Source organism: Sminthopsis crassicaudata, chromosome 3 (assembly GCF_048593235.1).
Source record: "Sminthopsis crassicaudata isolate SCR6 chromosome 3, ASM4859323v1, whole genome shotgun sequence".
Taxonomy (NCBI): Eukaryota; Metazoa; Chordata; class Mammalia; order Dasyuromorphia; family Dasyuridae; genus Sminthopsis; species Sminthopsis crassicaudata.
The window spans coordinates 111,620,516-111,639,193 of NC_133619.1; the positions used below are offsets into that span (position 1 = coordinate 111,620,516).

Genomic DNA, 18,678 nt, shown 5'->3' on the forward strand with positions numbered 1-18,678 from the left:
AAGATAACTTGTTCCATTTTCCAAAGATTGTATGAGGTTTAAATGAACTGTCATGACAGAAATGCAAAATGTGAAAAATAACTTAAAAGATCATGAAAACATTCGCTTAGGCTATTGGGTCTGCCATAAGAGGCTGTTAGTTACAATTTGGGTCAGAGAAGATGAAATAATGTTTGTCATTGTAAGTGAAAGAAATAGAGGCAGTGGGATATAAAACACCAAGCTCAAAAATGATTTATTTAAATATAATCAATTTTCCCTAAGAAACTATAGGAAAGATTGAATAGAAAAACTTAAAATTGTAAATAACACAGCTAGAAAAGACCCCTCAGGAGATCATTTAAGACAATCCCCTGCCTTTAGGCAAAAAAAAAATTATTGCTTGTTCAAAAACTTTTAAAGATGTCTATTTTTAATATTCCTAATAAATAAACTTCCTGCTCTTTCAGCAGGCCTTGAAAACTGTACATGACTTGAATGCAATCTTTTCTCCAATGATATCATCCAACACTTTTCTGCATATATCCTCATGCTTTACTTAAACCAGAATAGAGGAAACTGAGTCATGGAGAGCAGCAAGTACAAGTATATTTAAGAAATTTGAATTTGCTGTATAATTGCTGTATTATTTCTGTTCCCTCCATTCTTGCCCTAATTGCTTGATTTATCAATGCCACGCAGAGACTCACTTATAAACAAGTTAAATTTGCTTAGAAGTATCCATGTGGATACACACAAACACACACACATATGTATGTATGTATATATATTTTTTTTTCTGAAATTTTACATCCAAGATACAATTATAAGCAAGAGTTCCTCTTTCCTTTTGAAAGGAATCTGAAAATCTCTAGTCAAACATATTAGTCATATGGTGGAAAAAAAAAAGGCAGGAAAGGCCATTATAAGTACTGCCTCCCTCAAGATATTAATTCATGGCATGCAGATGGAAACTAAATAAATAGCCACAAGACTGACAGAGAAGAGAAAATCTTATTTCCAACAAACAGGGAAAAATATTTTCAGTGATCATGCAGGAAAAGTGTCCTATGCTTACATTCTTATCAGTTTTATGCTTACACCAACCACAAAATACATATTAGGATCCTTATTTGGAAAAGTGAGAAAGGGACTTCTCAGCTCTTTATTTTTTCAAGTATAATAAAGGATTCCCATAAATAATGGAACTTTGATACTTCTCAGTGGGTTCCAGAAGACATGATAAATTATTTTTTCCCATAAGCCTAACCCTATGTTCCTATCTTAATTCCCCAAAGGGGCAAGTGAAGCTTCCAGCTGGAGAAAAACAAGGCAGCTTGTTTTATTGACCCAATTCACTTCCTGAGAGGAACCAGAACTTTTATTTTCTTCCCCCACCCCATCTCATTCCATGCCAGCTTAGTTGGGGGAGATGGAGGGATGCCTTTGGGGAAGTCTGTATGTGAAGGCAGAAGGAGCATCTGGTCCCTATCTCTTGCAGTCTGGTGCTTGGGGTTGCCAGAAGTTCTGGTTCTGATCCATACCAGAGCTGCCTCTTCCACCACGACCCCTGAACTCCATGCTGTTACTCCTGCTGCTTCTCCTCTTCTATTGGGCTGTCTGTGCCCCTACCAGTACCACTGTTTTGGGATCCAGAAGACTATACATGGCCACAACATTGTCCTGTGCCCTACCAGCCAATGGGCGCATGGGCTTCAGCTTGAGAGTCTTGTGCATCAGGTCCTTCCTTGGGATGGAGCTGCCAATGGCCAAGGGCAATAAGTGTAGTAGCAGAAACAAGTGATGGCTTTGGTGCCCAGGGAAGCTGTAGAACCTGGGCAATCTGCCTCTCTCCAATTCTATCCCTCCTGATCAAGCAAGACAACAAAGAAAGATAAGTGATGAGGAAGCTTCGAGTGCTGAAGTATTTTTTTCTCTTCTAAATGCATCTAATGCAGAAATTGGCAAGTTCTGAAACAGAAGAATGCCAAAGTATCACTGTGTTTTAGAGAGAAATAGAGACAAATACATAGATACAGACAGACAGATAGAGGAGGGTTCATAGGAAAACCTAACCTGTTTCAGGAATCTAGATAATGAAGAATATGACAAAAAGGAAGGAAAGAAAACTACTGACTTTTGGTTAGCTAGTTAGTATTTGTTAAGATTTTATTATATTGCAAGTACTGGGAATAAAAATATAAAAAAAAATCTCAAATAAACAAACAAACAAATAAGGTGATCCTTCCAAAGTATGTATTTTTAATAGAAGGCAAAGCATAAAGTACTCACTAAAAAAACAGATAAGTTAGAAGATGAGGTGAGGGGCAAAGAAACTGGTGAGAAGGTGAAATAGTCATATTAGGCTTCTCAGGCATCTGTGAAATCAGTATTTAATATAATTTTACTTCACTTCTAATATTATATATTTTATTTTCTGTATTCTGAAAATGGAACCATAGGCCTCAGCAGATATAATAATAATTAAGTAAGTAAGTAAGCTGGGCCTTGATTCCTAGAGGAAGAAGCTTCTTATGATCCACTTATCATAAAATGATAAATGTTGCCCAAAAATATATCTAGAAAATTTCCTGACAAATTAAAACAAAATAAGAGATTTGAGACGAGGGAAATCTGAATCATTTTTGTTTTTTGAAGCTGGATGTTTTCTAAGAAAAAGGTCAATTTTCAAAGTGAACAGCTGGGAAAGAAGGAAGACAACTTGATGCAGCATAAAGAGCTTTCAACCATCTTTTTTCTTTTTTTCAATAAGGTGGGGGTTGGAGGGAAGGAAAGTAGATTTCAGTTAAAAAATACTTTGAAAACATAAATGGGTGGTATTACAGATGTGGAATGTTGCATATATTTTTAGACAAAGTCACTGTATTTTTAGTTTTGTTTAATTATTTTACTTTGTTGTAAGAGACTCTCATAGAGTGGAAATAATATGGAAGTGTTTGTATTGCAAAAAAATCAAACACATCAACAAAATTTCAAAAGAAAAAAAAAAAGAACTTTTAATGAATTAAAACTTTTCCCTGAATCACTAGTGCAACTTTTAAACTATTGTTTAACTTAATAGTTTAAACTATTGTTTAAACTAGTGATTTTACAACACTTGTAACACTTAAAACAAAGGAATATATGGAATATAAGATGCTTTGAGGAATTAAAAATAATTCTGCAGAGAGCAGAGTAGAGATTTATGTGGATGGGCAGGTCACAACATGTAACAAATGAGAACATTAGGAAAGAGTATCTTCAGAGAAATATTTGAAAAAAAAAAAAAAAAGCAAAAGGGAAGCTGCAGGGCAAGACTGAGAGATAATAAGTGGACAACCAAAATTCTTAATGGACTTCCTCATGGTTCTAGGGGATAATGAGATAGGACTGCTTGAAGCAAACTTATGCAAGATCATTGAATAATCAACAAGAATCATATTGGCTAGGCTGTGATCTTTAACACTAAAATTTATATTATCATGGATCCATTTGGGTATTTATTATATCTTTATGCCAAAAGTTTCATCATAAAGCCTAATAGGTTTGAAATTTAATATCTCTCAATTTGGAAATATTTAAATTATGATTACAATTCAAATCTTCATTGCACTTAGCACATGGCCTATAAAACTCTCTCAGCAGGGAATATAGTTACCACTTTATAAATAATCACAAATGAAAATTGTGTGTGAGAGTGTGTGTATGTGTTGTATACATCTAATGAAAGATTAATACATGATCTCTACTTTCCAAGTTATTTTTGTTTGCCTAGTTTGGAGAAACTCCAAATAAAACTAACATGGATGACATTTCTGAAGACACATATAAATGTCCCTCAGCACAGGCCCACAGAGGCATATACACACCAATATAAACCAATAGAAAATATTTAGCACTGAAATATAAAATATAAAAATAAATGGAACACTTAGACAATTATGGAGTTGGATTACACCCTAATGTGCAATCATCTCATTTTATAGATAAAGAAACTCAAGTATAGAGAAGTTAGATAACTGATGACTTGTATATGATCCCACAGATAAAAAATATCTAAAGCATTATTAAAAATCACTCTAAATCTAGCACTCTTATCTATTAAAACATGAAGCCTGTGATACTACTTTTATTTGTAAAAGTATCTATTTCTCTCTCTTCTCCTTTTCTTTCTTCCCATTTTAGATTTCATTCTACCCACAGTGCCCATTACTAATTTGTCATAAAAGCAGAAATTGGGAGAAAGAAGTTTTGATCATTTATTCCTCTCCTGGTTGGTATTGAGGGGAAGGTTTATTTCATTTTATTCTTTGTATCTTTGAATGACTATTACATTTTCAGCACTCTTTAGTTGCTTGATTATGTTATACATATTTATGAATTAACTGAATAATTGATCTACTCCATCTTGGAACTATTTTATTTTTTAAAATTGTTTTGCTTTGGTTTTCCCTTCAATCTTTCTCACCGAACTTCCCCTTATCTTCCCAACTCACACCCAGCAACAGCTTATGGAAGACCTCACCTCCACCATTAACTAGGTTGTTATAATGAAGTTACAGCTTCTTCCTGTGCTTCTGTAAGTTTCATTTAAAGTTTTCCATCTGCAATAAAGACATCTTTTGCACTAAATAGTGATTTTCTGATGGTAAGAGGTTTTCTAACCTTGAGGAAGATTTGGATTAAAAATTCCAACAGTGCTCTTGCACTCAGACTCTTGCAATCAGATTGATAACTTTAGACCTATCTAAAGGAAATCCTTCTGCAAGTTACCTTGGGGGGTTAAAGGGACAAAGAGAAATTTAAAACATTAGTTCTTTGCCATCATTGCGGGAGTTCAGTTCAAATGGTACGTGACAATTTTGAAAAAGATTTTGGCTACGTAGGTTGCTTTGATGCATCCTATGAAGCATCAAAATATCTGTCAGCAATTTAGGATTCTTTGGTAGCAAATGTTACTTTTTGTGAATGCTAAAAAAAAAAAAAAAAAAAAAAAAAGTTAAGTTCTTACAAAATACATACAGGAAATTGTGTGTATGTATGTGTGTATACATACAGAGACCATATGTATATTTGTACAAATACACATACACATGTACATACATATTTTGTTCTATACTCAGCAGACATATATGTACATATATTGCATATATATTGATGTATATATATGTATGTATGTATGTATGTATGTATGTACATACATACATATTTTACCCTATAGCCAGGACACTTTTAGCCAAAGGTGAATCTAGACGGAATACTGCTAACAGTTGGATATAAATCTGCTATGTTCATAAATAACTCATACCACCATCCAAATGATGTATGAAATCCCAAAATAGTAAAGTTAACAATCTTCCTACCCAATTGTTTTTGTTGTTTGTTGTTTGCCCTCTATGTCTCATCTGCTGAGAAAAGATACTTATAGGTACCACTTATTAAGCCAACAAAAAGTTGAAAGAAACCCTGCCAAATGAAAGTTGGAACTGACTGACTTTATATTTTTTATCTGAAATACAATACAGAATTATATTTTGTTTATAGATGCTTTAAGCCTGCAAATATTTTAATTAAGTTGTATCTAAGCATATATATATATGTATATTATAATATATATTTACATATCATAAATTATATTGAATAAATGTCAATATTGTAATTAATGCCTTCTGTTTTTTCATTTTTAATCATTCTTCAAATGAATTCTAAATCAACAAATATGTGGCTATCAGAGAAGGACAGTCATTTTCACCCTCTCTAGCTTTAAAACAATGGTCTCATACATCTTTACTGAAAGACAAGTCAAAACAAAGGTCAAAGACTTCAACTTACAATGTCTAGCTATCATCTTCCTCAGTCATTGCTTTAGCAACCTGGAAATATTAATCTGGTAGGGAGACCTAAATGAAGAATTTCCTTAATATAAAGGTAGAGTATAATCATCTGTTTATAGCCGTTAACTTCATATGACCTAACTATGCAAATGTTGGTTTTTATATATTATTGGTAGTCTTCAGGCAAAACAAGGAAACATAAATGCAAATACAACTTTTTTTTTCTATTTTGTTAAAGTTAATTAATAGTTTAAACAAAATCTAAAACAAAAAATATGTAAATAGTAATAATAATTTATTATTGATCAATATAATTAGTTATCACTAATTAATAATCAAATTAACACCTTAGTTAAAAATAACTAGATAGAATAATGATTAGAGAACTGGGACTGGAATCAAGAAGACCTGAGTTTAAATTTAGCCTCAGACACTTATCATCTGATTGACTTAATTTTTTCAATTGTAAAATAAATAAAATAAAGCACTTGTCTCACAGGGTTGCATGCATAAAATGAAATAATATTTGCAAAGATACTTAGTACAGTTCCTGTTATATAATAATTGCTATAAAATGTGTTTTGTTTTTCCTCTTCCCCTTAGGGCAATGGAAATATCTGAGTCAAAGACATATTCTTTGTGAATTTTCCTAAACCTTTCCTTCCTGTTTGACATTGGTCCACTATCTAACCACTATTTTTTGTGTAATGATTTAGTTCATTTAGAATCTACCTAACTGCATAACCCTCCAGTCCTCTCTCTCATGTATCCATGTTTTTAAAAAAGGATCATGTGAATATTCCATTCAAGAACTTTTAGGTGCCATTCTATAATTTTTTTTAAAGTATGAAATAAAAATTCACTTCCGACCATTACCAACTCCAGTCCTACCTTTCTAGCATTAGTTTATATTACTCCCTTATGCCTTCTTCTGTTACTTGTTCTTTTAATTGTCTTTTGTTAGTTATTATACTTAGTTTCAGTACAGTCATTTTCATTATGAATACCTAGGATAAAATCATCACTAAATAAACTTATCCCCAGACAACTCATCATGGAGATTGTTTCAGCTTTGCTACTCATACATCATCACTAACCCCAATTACTTCTACCTCACTGATTGTCTAATGAAATCAGCCCTGTTTTTACCTTACATTTCATTTCCCATCTACTATTCCTTGCTTTTGCATAGGATTCCTCTAAGATATTTCTTTCTCTTCTATGCTTCTAAAAAAACTGACTTTCTTTCAAAGAAGGCACTCTTAGTCCCCCCAAGCTGATAGTGATATCCCTTTGCCTCTCCAACATCTTTTACATTTCTCTTTTTGTCTCCATTCACATTACTACCACCATAGTTTAGGTCCTCAACATCTCATTTGAGCTACTGAAAGACTCCTAATTAATCTGGCTGCTTCCAGGCATTTTCTATACAGCTGCCAAAGTGATTTTACTTAAGAACAGATCTGATTCTCTTGTTCAATAAATGCCAGCATCTATCACCTCTAGAATCCAATACAAAATTCTTTAGTTTTTAAAGTCTAAAACAGTTTCTAACCTACCTTTCTAGTTAAAAACAAAAACAAAAACAAAAACAAACGATGTAGTTTTCATTAATCAAATCAATTGACCAAGTTTCAAGAACTCATAAAGTACCTATTATATGTCAGGTATCCTTCTAGAAACTGTGAATACATGGACAAGCATAAAAATACCTGTCCTCAAGGAGTTAATATTTCAGAAGTGAATACACACACATACACACACACACACACACACACACACACACACACACACACACACGCTCTTAAGCAAATATAGATGGTACAATGAAATTCTATGGGAGAGGGACATCCCAGCTAGGGACCCAGGAAGGGTCTCATGAAGGACTTGGTTCTTGAATTCCCAGCTGATAGGCTGTTCTACAAGAAGTTTATTTTGCATACATGTAAACTCACACACAATTTCTTGGTTGATAGAAATAACTTTTCTCCTTTGATTATTGCTAAATAAGGCAAAGAAATAGGAGAGAGATGCTTGCCAAAGCTTGGTGTACCTGTTGCAGAAGAAAACCAGCCAACAGGCCCTTGCTCTACTTATTAGAAGTCCATGCAATTAAATTTTTCTACCTTATTCAACACTTAGTGGCTACCAAGAACTGGCTCAAAAGTCATTCTCTCTCCTTTCTTAATGAATTCAACATTTCTATCACCATTTTTCTTTCTTCCCCATTTCCTGATCTTACATTTATACTAGAGAAATTAAACATTCACAGTCCTGCTCCCTACAATTCTAACCTCCGAAATATGCAGCCACTTTAAATACATGACCTACTTCTTCATTCCACCTTAGCCACAAATAGCAATTTGAACTATTTGTGCCCTCCCTAACCAAATCACCTTATATATGTTTATATCTATTTCAGACGTACCAGCTTATAATGGGAATCAAATTTATTTTTAAATGTTCAGTGTAAATACCTCAATAATTGGCAAAATGTACAAATCAATGCTTGAGTTATTGTTTTGTTGATTATCTAGACTTAAGAAAATGATAGAAAAAAGATTAATAATTCAAATTAAAATTTAAAAGACCTGCATACATTTTAACACAAATGGCTAAATGTTCAATTACATATCCCTCATTTATTGATTTTCTAATTTATCCTATATGCATATACAAATATGGAAGTTGAAACATACATACACATAAGTTTCTGTACAAATGTTCATTATATATTTGCATATATATGTACATGTATATAGGATAATATAAAGACAGAGCTAAATTTATATAGTGTATATTTGTATCTATATGGTATGGATATATGTATTTATATGTATTTGAAAACAAACTAAGACCTCTGGGACATCCTGTATATATGCAATTGCTGTCCTCCCTATTAGAAAATCTATATTGTGTGAAAGAGAATCATTTAAATTATTTGAATTTATATCTCTATAACCCAATAGAGTGTCTGGCACATAGCAGCATGTAATAAATGTTTATTTCACTGGACAAGACCTTTGAGGTCTCTCCTAGGTCTAGATCTAGGTCTATAAGGGAGATTTATTCCAGAGAAGTCCATGAAATAATTATGTGCTTGTGAATTCTATTATGATAATTGGATGAAGTCCAGAAACATTTCAAAGCTTCCTAAATATTATCGAATCACTCAAAGTGTTTAACATAACTGTATGTGTGTTTGTGGGGATAGGAATTAATGGGGTGATAGAAGGAATCTATTGGATGAAAAATGCCAGTTCCTCAGAAATTCAGAGTCCAGATTCTAATCGCAGATTACAAATAAACCTATAGAATTTTTCCTTCAATAATGTTATTTTTGACAGGCATTTCATATTTTTTGATAATGAACTGGAATGAATTATATTCAGAAAATTGTGCAATATATTTAATGATACCAATCTTCTTCCTAAAACAAAAACATACCTTTTTAACTCCAATATTCTTTGAGTAAATCTATATGACTAAGAATCATGAAACATCACTATTGCCAAAAGCTAATTGATGTACTATGGATATAAAGTGACTGAAACATACTGTTGAGAAAGAATTGGGCAAGAACAGAAACATTAAAAAATATCATCAAAGAAATGGGTGACTTCAAAAAAGAATTATGCTCTTCATTCTAAATACAAGGGATGACAGATGGTGATTACAAGTGTACCAAAATTACCTACACAATATCAAGAAATTTCAAAGAAAAGTAATCAATGGATAATCTAATCTCTAATACTCTAAGGTAGATATGCTAATTCTGGAAGATATTCTATACTTTAATTCTGGAAGATATTATAATGAAATTACCTGCTTGTCCACTATACAACAGTTAACAGAAAATTTACTTATCTACAGCAGGAGAAGAATCTACCAGGAAGAAACTGAGAACTGTTTGGGGCGATATCATAATTCACCAAACATCTTCAAACCCTCCTCAGTTAAATCATGTCTGTTTTGTATGTAGAAAGTGATATCAACAGTTTGAGCTCTTGTCACTCAAGCCCTTCCAAATCTCAAATAATGTCTCAATATTTTTCAAGTGACCAAAAAAGCTTAATCTGCATGGAAAGGTGTTTGGATATTGCTACTACCATAACTGTGGAGAACATGAAAAGGAATCCTTCAGTCTAAAAAGATGTGCATGGGGAGTGAATTTAATTGTTAGAGGAAATATTAATAGTGATGAGATCATTGTTTCATTGAAATATTGATCAGTAAAAAAAGAATTAATTTTCAGGGCAAAATTAATTTTAAACATAATATATGTATGCATATATGCATATATATATATAATAAACACTATTTTCATTTCATTCATGGAAATAATTGTTTAGTAAGTTCATTATAAAAGACTTTGGTGTCTTAAGCAGTATGGACGTTCAAAGTAGAATGTCATATATAATTTTATTCATAAATATAAAACTGTGTGAGAAACATTTGCTATCCCTATAGTTATTTTATTAGTGATCATTTTGCTTTTTTGAGTGCTGAAATGAATGATAATAGGTTATCCCATTCCATTTTTGTAACTATTTCACACAGAGTTTCTAAAAGGACAATATTTAAAAGCTGAAAACATGTATTCTTTTTTTGGACAAGAAATGATTATCTGAGAATTTCCCTGAGAATCAGATGTCAAAAGATTTTAATACCTGAACATGAAAGGGATATTTTGATGGCCTAATAGGTTGTTTTTATGGGTTTACACTTTTATCAATCCTTTTTATATGAGTTTATAAAAAAGACAATAAAAATACATAAAATTCTTTGAAAAAGAATGAGTCATTTATTCAAGTGTCTTGTTTTATGTTTTGTTTTGCTTCAAGTCTTACTTTGACAATTAAAATTATAGAGCCAGAGTTCTACATTGACATTTTTTAAAAAGTTTGCATATATAGTTTTCTTCAGGATCTAATTTGAATTTTGTATTTCAACTAACTGACAGTGTCAAGGATATTGATATGCACATCCATGTATTGTTAAATCAACTATTTTGTCCAAAGTGACCAACCTTTTTCTTTAACTTTTAAGCAAAATGACCAGTTATGTTGACAATCAATAGACCCATTGATCTTTTGTCTCAAGAGAACTTTACACTATGTACTTTGTCTTCTGTTTATTTCCAGTGGGGGTCTCTTAATACATAAGGATGTTTTTAGAGCAGGAAATACTCATATTCTCAGGATAAAACATCTCATTTTCTTAGACACATTTTAGAGTGATATGAAGGTATAATAGCTTCTGCATGGCATGTAATGTAGGTACAGAAATTCTCAGGAACTCTCAGGGATATGAATATGCCAAATCTATAAATACATATGAATTCTATGAACGGGGGCAAAACTCTTTAGGACCAAGGTGGATGTTCTAAAATTTGATGAAGTTTTAGGTATGGTAACCTTGGCATAGGTGCAGAGAAAAGCTGGTCCCCCAGAGGTTGAACAAAATGGTGCCCCCAAGAGATAGGTGACATGGTGGCAGACCCTAGAGAATGGAAAAATGGAGAGAGTAGATTACCATAGAACTGAAAATGGGGGAGAAGTTTTTAAACAAATATTGACAAAAATATTATTCATTAAAACTTTCCCAATTATTTTATAAAATAGGTATGACCCTTCCTAGACAAATATCTTTAGATTGAATGATATCAATTTGACATATAAAAAGCTAAATGCATGTAATTTGATTTATGTATATTTAATTTTTAAAAATACAGACTGAATAATCATCTTTCTGGAAATGTGATCTTTTGTTTTGTAGTGTGCAACTTAAAATAAAAGAATGATAAAAATACTTTTTAAAAATGAATTCTTATATTAAATAAAAAATAGCATTCTTCAAAAACTTTAACATTGTTTTTTCTTTTTAAATGGCCTTATAAAGATTGAATTCTTAGACATTCTTTGCAGCTAATCTATAAATAATCATAATCGGTGCTCTTAGTATTAACAATAGAAGCCACCTGTGCTAAATGTTCTGACATTCAGAAACCCAACAAGTTTCCATCATACAGTCTGAAATAGCATATACTATTATAATCATCTCGCTATAGATACTCAGAGAGCATACAATTCACTAGGCAAGAATAAAGTAAAAACACAGAAAAAAACTCACATCTGTTAAGTTAGTTTTGAAACCATTTGGGGAAGAAAAACATTGAAAAGTTAACACATTTTCATTAGATGAGACACTCATTACCAATTTTGTCTGCAAATCACAGTTGAAAATGTTACATATGTGGCACTATTATTAAGCACAATAAATGCAGATTGGATATTCATTATCAAAGAGATTCTCAATATCCTTTCTGAGTTTATTGAAATGAATAATTACAATCTAAATTATCCTTGATTTGCCTCTCAGTCCACAAATTACCAACTGTAAGAGCCAGACAACTATTAGGATATTCAGAATTGAGCAATACTTTTCAGTTTTTTAGTTGTAGTTTCAGATAAATGATATTAATTAATTAGTGCAAATTTCCTAGATTTGTATATCATTTCAATGATAAACACACACACATCAACATTACTGAGAAAAAAAACAGCTTCAGAAAATATTGCCTGTTTCTTGAAGTAACCATTAATTAGAGGCTGTTATTTCATTGAAATACCCAATAAACATGGTTCTTTTTATGTTTAAATTTGAATGAATAATATTCCAATAGCTCTTTATTACTCTCTTCATTCCCCATATAAAAATAGTTTTCTGATACCTAAAATTTTCCTGCAAGTTAGGTGATTAGTTACCAAATAAATGCTAGCCAGCATTTGCCTGGAAATACCGTTTTCCATCTTACTCTCTTTAGTTTGACTACAGTTTTTTAATGTGATCCTAACCTCTATGGAATACAGTGAATAGGTTTCTTCTTTTCTTTTTCATCCACCTATTTAAGCATCCCAGTAGGAATTAATGGCTTAATTTTTAGCAAACAAAAATGTTGCACCAATTCCTCCTCATCACAATGTTTTTGAAATATTTTGAAAAGAAACTATTATAAACCTGAAAATCACCACCATGTTCTTTTTGAAAAATAAGAGACTGGACAGGTTTTTTTTTCACCTTTTCAATTCAGCTAATTGTTGGATATTTTCAACATAGGCCATTCCATTCAATTGCTATAGGATGATCTATTTTTTTTTCCTTGTAGGAAGTATTCCATTTCAAAAAAGCTATTGAAAAGCTCACTTCAGCAGAAAAACACAGAAAGATTGCAAAAAAACAAAAACAAAAACAAAAACAAAACTTGTCTTTCTAATTCTTCATCTTTTTAGCTATGAAGCTATAAAAATACACACAAGCATAGACACAATGATTAAAATTTGGGAAAGGATAAATAAGAAAGAAGAAAATAGCGAAATAGATCATATAAAATGAAAAATTAAATCCATGATTCAGAAACATGTGAATAATAAATACAAAATTCACAAATCTATAGTAGCCTATTGTTAACTTCTTTCATAGCACAAATTAGTATTTTATTAATGTATGGTAATCAATAATTTGTTTATTCTATTTTAAGTCTATTTTGGTTTGAAGTTTTGTCCAATATAGCTTAACTAGGCACAATGAAACAGTTTTGAAACAGTTTATTGCCAGAAACAGAAGTATTTTATATTCATAAACATGGAATCCCAGATTTTAAAGATGAAAGGCAGAAGTTCTCAATTTCAACTCTGTCATTTTCCAATGAATGATTAACTGAGAGGAGTTAAGTGGCATTTTAAATTAAAGAAGTTTGTGAGATAAAGTTAAAAAATTAAAATCATTCAGGCTATAAGTTCACAACTCTATTACCAGACAGCACAAACATGAGCTAAGGCCAAATCATGGCTTCAACAGTCCTGAGTGCAGTCTGAATCAAATTAACATTTAATTGGTAAATATGCAACAAAATAAATAAAAATAACACAGATAGTAGATAGCTTTTTTTAATCATCATTGCATATAGTACAGTGACCCCATTATAGCATCCTTTGAGTTTGACTCTACTGTATTATACAGGATCTTTTTTAAAAATTAGAATACCACTAAAGCTCTTTTAGGAATAGGGTCTGGATTAGACCTGTGATTTCACTGTTATAGGATAAAAAAGCCCATACTTAAGAGAGTATCCTAGACCCTCGGGCATCAAAGTATTAGGCAACTTCTCCCAGTCACACAGCCTGGATGTAATAAAAGCAGGACCATAACCCACATTTTCTTTATTACTCCAAAACTCATTCTCTATCCATTATACTACAGTCATTTCTGTTGTAATGTACTGGGAATACATGTAATTATATTTTGGTGTTCTAATTCAATTGATAGTATTAGAAAAAAATATAATTTCCTCATGTCAGTAATGTAAAATCAGCATCTCTAATTGCTATAGATTCATTGAGAATAAGGTGATTTGATTTAATATATTTCATGAAAAGGTCACACATTTTGCAATAATGTATATAAACTAGCTTTAAAAATTAGAGAGTCCTATATACTAGGAAGTGGTTATATTAGGTAACCACCCAATATCAGTTCCATTCTTCTTGTTCACTCATTTTGATTGTGTCCAACTCTTTGTGACCTTATTTAGGATTTTCTTGGCATTAAAGTCAAGTCCAAAAAATCAGTGTTCATAGAAAACTGTCTGGATTTAAAATAAGCCTGATTACTTAACTCTTATGATTTTAGTGATAGGTTCACTTAACCTTTTTAGCAAAGTCCAGATCACAGGCAGCTACTGGCAAAAAACATGCTGAACAGGACATCATTACAGAAGCATCAAGGAGTCAGTGTAAAATTACTTACTTTCTATGGAAGGGAATGTTTGAAAGGGAAAAAAAAAGAGGCCACAAGAGAAGAAAATGAGAAGAAAATTAAATTCTGACAAGTATTTACACCTAGTAGAGAGCACTGACTTAGATAATGCAGAAAGTAAGAGTGAATGAATGAGAAAGAGAGTGAGAGAGAGAGAGAGAGAGAGTGAGAGAGAGAGAGAGAGAGAGAGAGAGAGAGAGAGAGAGAGAGAGAGAGAGAGAGAGAGTAGAGAATCTCCTTTCAAGGCCTTTAGAACTGAGAAGTGTTTAATATTTCTGAGTAACAACCAAAATCTGATATAGGATAATTCAAATCTAGAAGAGCTACTAAGATTATCTAGTCTATTTATATCATTCTCTAGGTGAGAAATCTAAAGATCAGAAAATTGAAGTGATTTGACCATGGTCACCCTGGTAATGAATACCAAAACTACTCAATACAAAGCTAGTACATTTTGTATGTATATAATAATTTACATATGGTGATGATTTAAGTTCTTAGGGGTATAGAGATTTCTTTTTATCCCCCAGTGCTTTGCCCAGGGACTAGCACCTAGTATTCATTTTATAAATAATTGTTGAGTGATTTTCTGACCACATGCATATACCATTTATTTCCTCTATACTACATTGCTATGTCCTGTACTATGTTGCTCATAACTCCCTTTCAGAAGATTTACTCTATTTTGATCATGGTATTAGAAAAGTGGGCAGTTTTGAGAACTGGAAATAGAAAAAGCGTGGAAGAATGAGCTAAAGTAAAAGAGGAGATAAGCAAGTCCAGTTGGGTTCAAAGATCATATCAATAAAACATAAAAGGGGGAAAAATGGGAAAATTGCTGAAACTAGACATAATAAAAAGGGAGGGAAAGCTCCCATCTCCCTATTCTTTCTTTTTAAGACTACATAATCTTAATATTGTTTGTGAATGACAATTAGTACCCATACATATAATAATGTGCATTCATATATATACAGAGAGAATTAGGTCTTGGAACAATATCTTATAAATATATGATAACTAGTTAATCCATAAATAATATTTTATATGCTACATTAAATGAATAACACATGCATCAATGTACATGCATATATGTGGATAAGTATGTTTATGTAAAATATTCATATAACATATATAATTTCTCTAATATATTACTGGATTGATCTACACATGTTATTTCTGGTAATTGGTCTTGACCTAAATTTTGAGTAACTGGCTTTTCTTCATTAGTATTTCTGTCAAATAGTTTTCCTTTACCCAAATTGATCTTTCATTTTTTTTCATGAGACTTTTCTTGACTTCTTAATCAATGTGGGATTGTCTAATTAATTATCTTCAAGTGATTTTCTATCACATAGATATGGAAATTTCTGGCCACACTTTTATCAGTTAGAAACTTTCGATGAGTTCATCTGCTAATCTAATTTATAGGTTCAAGATTAAATGAAGACAGATATGTATTGATGATTTATGAATAATTAATATAAATCAATCTTTCTTTTCTGCTCAGCCAACCTTCTTTCCTCCTTCCACACTAGCATCTGTAATTTCACTTGAAATGATTATCTATCAAGATTTTGGCCCATCTAGTTGAGTAAATATTAGTTGAAACAGTTGTTTGTCCAAGGTAACCTGTGTAATTTGTCTGTGAATTGATGATTTAAGACAGGCTATAAGTCACTAGCTTTTGAAAGAAATAAATCAGATATAATCTTACTATTTTGTATTTCTTAAATTTTACAAATACTAATCATTAATAAAAATATTTATTATTTTGTTTAATATTTAAATACTTTTGAAAGACTTTATAAAAATCATTCTTTACAGGTAAAAGTCAGGTGTAACATTGGAATAATGTACTATTTGTCCCACAGTTTCATTAACATGAACATATATTATAATTTGGAAAGAAAAGAAATAGACAAAACAGTTCTCATTTATAGAAAGAAATTTTAAGTACATAAACATATAATTAAATTTGCCTTCCTAGGTCTACGTGATGTCTGAAGAAATTAAAAATGCAGCCAAATATTTACATACAGCCACACTAGTAAATGCATTATAAAATATAAAATAATTTCTAAACATGAAAATTTCACTATTTCATATTCATCCACTTTACCCTCTTTCCATTTTTCCTGTTTTCTTTTGATTTGTACTGGAATTTATAGCTCACTCAACAGTGTGAACTGAGCACCTAAAACTATACATTGCAGTTGGTTGATTATTTGGTTGTTCTTCATGCTCCAAGAGGAACAAAGTGTCACCACTGTGTAAAACTCAAATTACAATGTGTCCAACTGTGGCTGCTCAGACCAACAGAAACTGAGAATGTTCTATTGCTGCTTGGGCACACATAGTCCATGTGAATACTTGGCATAGGTTCCTAAATTTTTCACATATGCTTCTTTTGAACTACTTTAATTCTGCTTTGCTCCTAGAGCACAGCTGCTCTGAAGAGGGCATGCTGTTTTGGATGGTTCTATGCCAAAGTCTCTGGTTTTGTTCAATCTATTCCAAAGTTCTTAAGAGAGAGTTTGATAGTATTCTTGTGTCAACTTTTCTGACTGCCATGCGACTGCTTGGCAACTGTATCAGTTGTCCATAAAATAGTCTTTTGGACAAGGATGAGTTTGGTATTGAATAATGTGATCGGCCCAATAAAGTTTCTCTCTCTGCTGCAGAATTTCAATGCTTGGCAAGATAGTCTGACAAAGTACCTCCTTTTTTGGTATCTTGTCCACGTGAGCTTCAGAATCTTCCTAAGACAAATTAAATGGAAGCAATTCAGTTTCCTGATATGGAACTGGTATATTTTCCAGCTTTCACAAGCATACAGCAATGACGTAAGCAAAACATTTCTGTAATTATTCAGTTTTAATCAATCTAATACCCCACTTTCTCCCACACTTTCCTTTGAAGCCTTCAAAACACTGAAATACTTCTGGCAATGCTTACATCAACCTTATCATCTATGACATTTCCTAGAAAGTATACTGCTAAAGTAACTGAACTTATCCACAGTATTCAAAACATTTCCATTTGCTGTAAGTGATGATTCCACATATGGATGATGTTGTGCTGGTGAATGGATTACTTAAGTTTTCTTGATGTTAATTATTAGACCAAAATTTAGCACAAGCAGCAGAGAATTGATCCATGCTTTGTTGCATCTCATTTTATAGACTGCCCTGCGTACATAATTATCTGCAAATTAAAACCATGTACCAATACTCCCTTCACTTTAGTCTTGGTTTGTAGCCTTTACAATATGAAAAATTTAATACTATAGAAGACCATGGTCATGTTGCTCCTCATTGTAGGTGTTTGACAATATGGCTGAAAACATCATGCTAAAAAATTAGCATGGGAGCAAGGACACATCCTTGTTTCACTGCACTGATGACTTGGAAAGCATAAGAATATTGTGCATTTTCCAGAACACCAACAAGCATGCCATGGTTAAATTGGCACACAATGCTGATGACTTCTCTGGGCAACTACATTTTGACATAATTTTCCAACAGCTGTCATGACTGACAGTATCAAAGATAGTAGTCAGATATGCAAATATTTATAGACCTATATTCTGCTGCAGGCGTTTCTCCTGTAGTTGTCTGTAAACAAACACCATATCAACTATTCTTCAGCTCTTTCTGAAGTCACTCTGGAGCTCAGGGAGCCGGTCATTTTCCTAGTAAATGAGGAGTCTATCGAAAATCTTACCAGCAATGAGTGAGAGAGAGAAGACTGCCCCTATGATTACACTATTTTTGATAGACATAAATCCCTTGTAGATTAGGTTAGTTTTGATTGAAAAACCCAGGTCTGGTGGTCTGAGCCTACTCTAGCATTAAAGTCACCCACAATTAGAAGCATGTAATCTTTTGGTACTTTGAAGATAAGTGTCTCCAGGTCTTCATAAATTTTTTGTTTGACATTATTGGGTTTCTCATGGTGGAACCATAGGCATTTATGATAATAGTATGGCATTTTCCTGCAAGTGGCAATCCTGTTGTAATGAGTTTGTCATTTTCACTATTTTTTA

The 18,678-nt window shown here is 32.1% G+C and overlaps 1 long non-coding RNA gene across 1 annotated transcript in view; it reads right to left on the reverse strand.

Moving 5' to 3' along the window:
- Positions 1-1,342: 1,342 nt before the first annotated feature.
- LOC141560671 (uncharacterized) overlaps positions 1,343-18,678 on the reverse strand; it is a 39,377-nt gene continuing 22,041 nt past the window's right edge. Inside the window, exon 4 of the long non-coding RNA XR_012487775.1 lies at positions 1,343-1,847. This is a non-coding gene — a long non-coding RNA (uncharacterized LOC141560671). The remainder of the gene's footprint in view (positions 1,848-18,678) is intronic.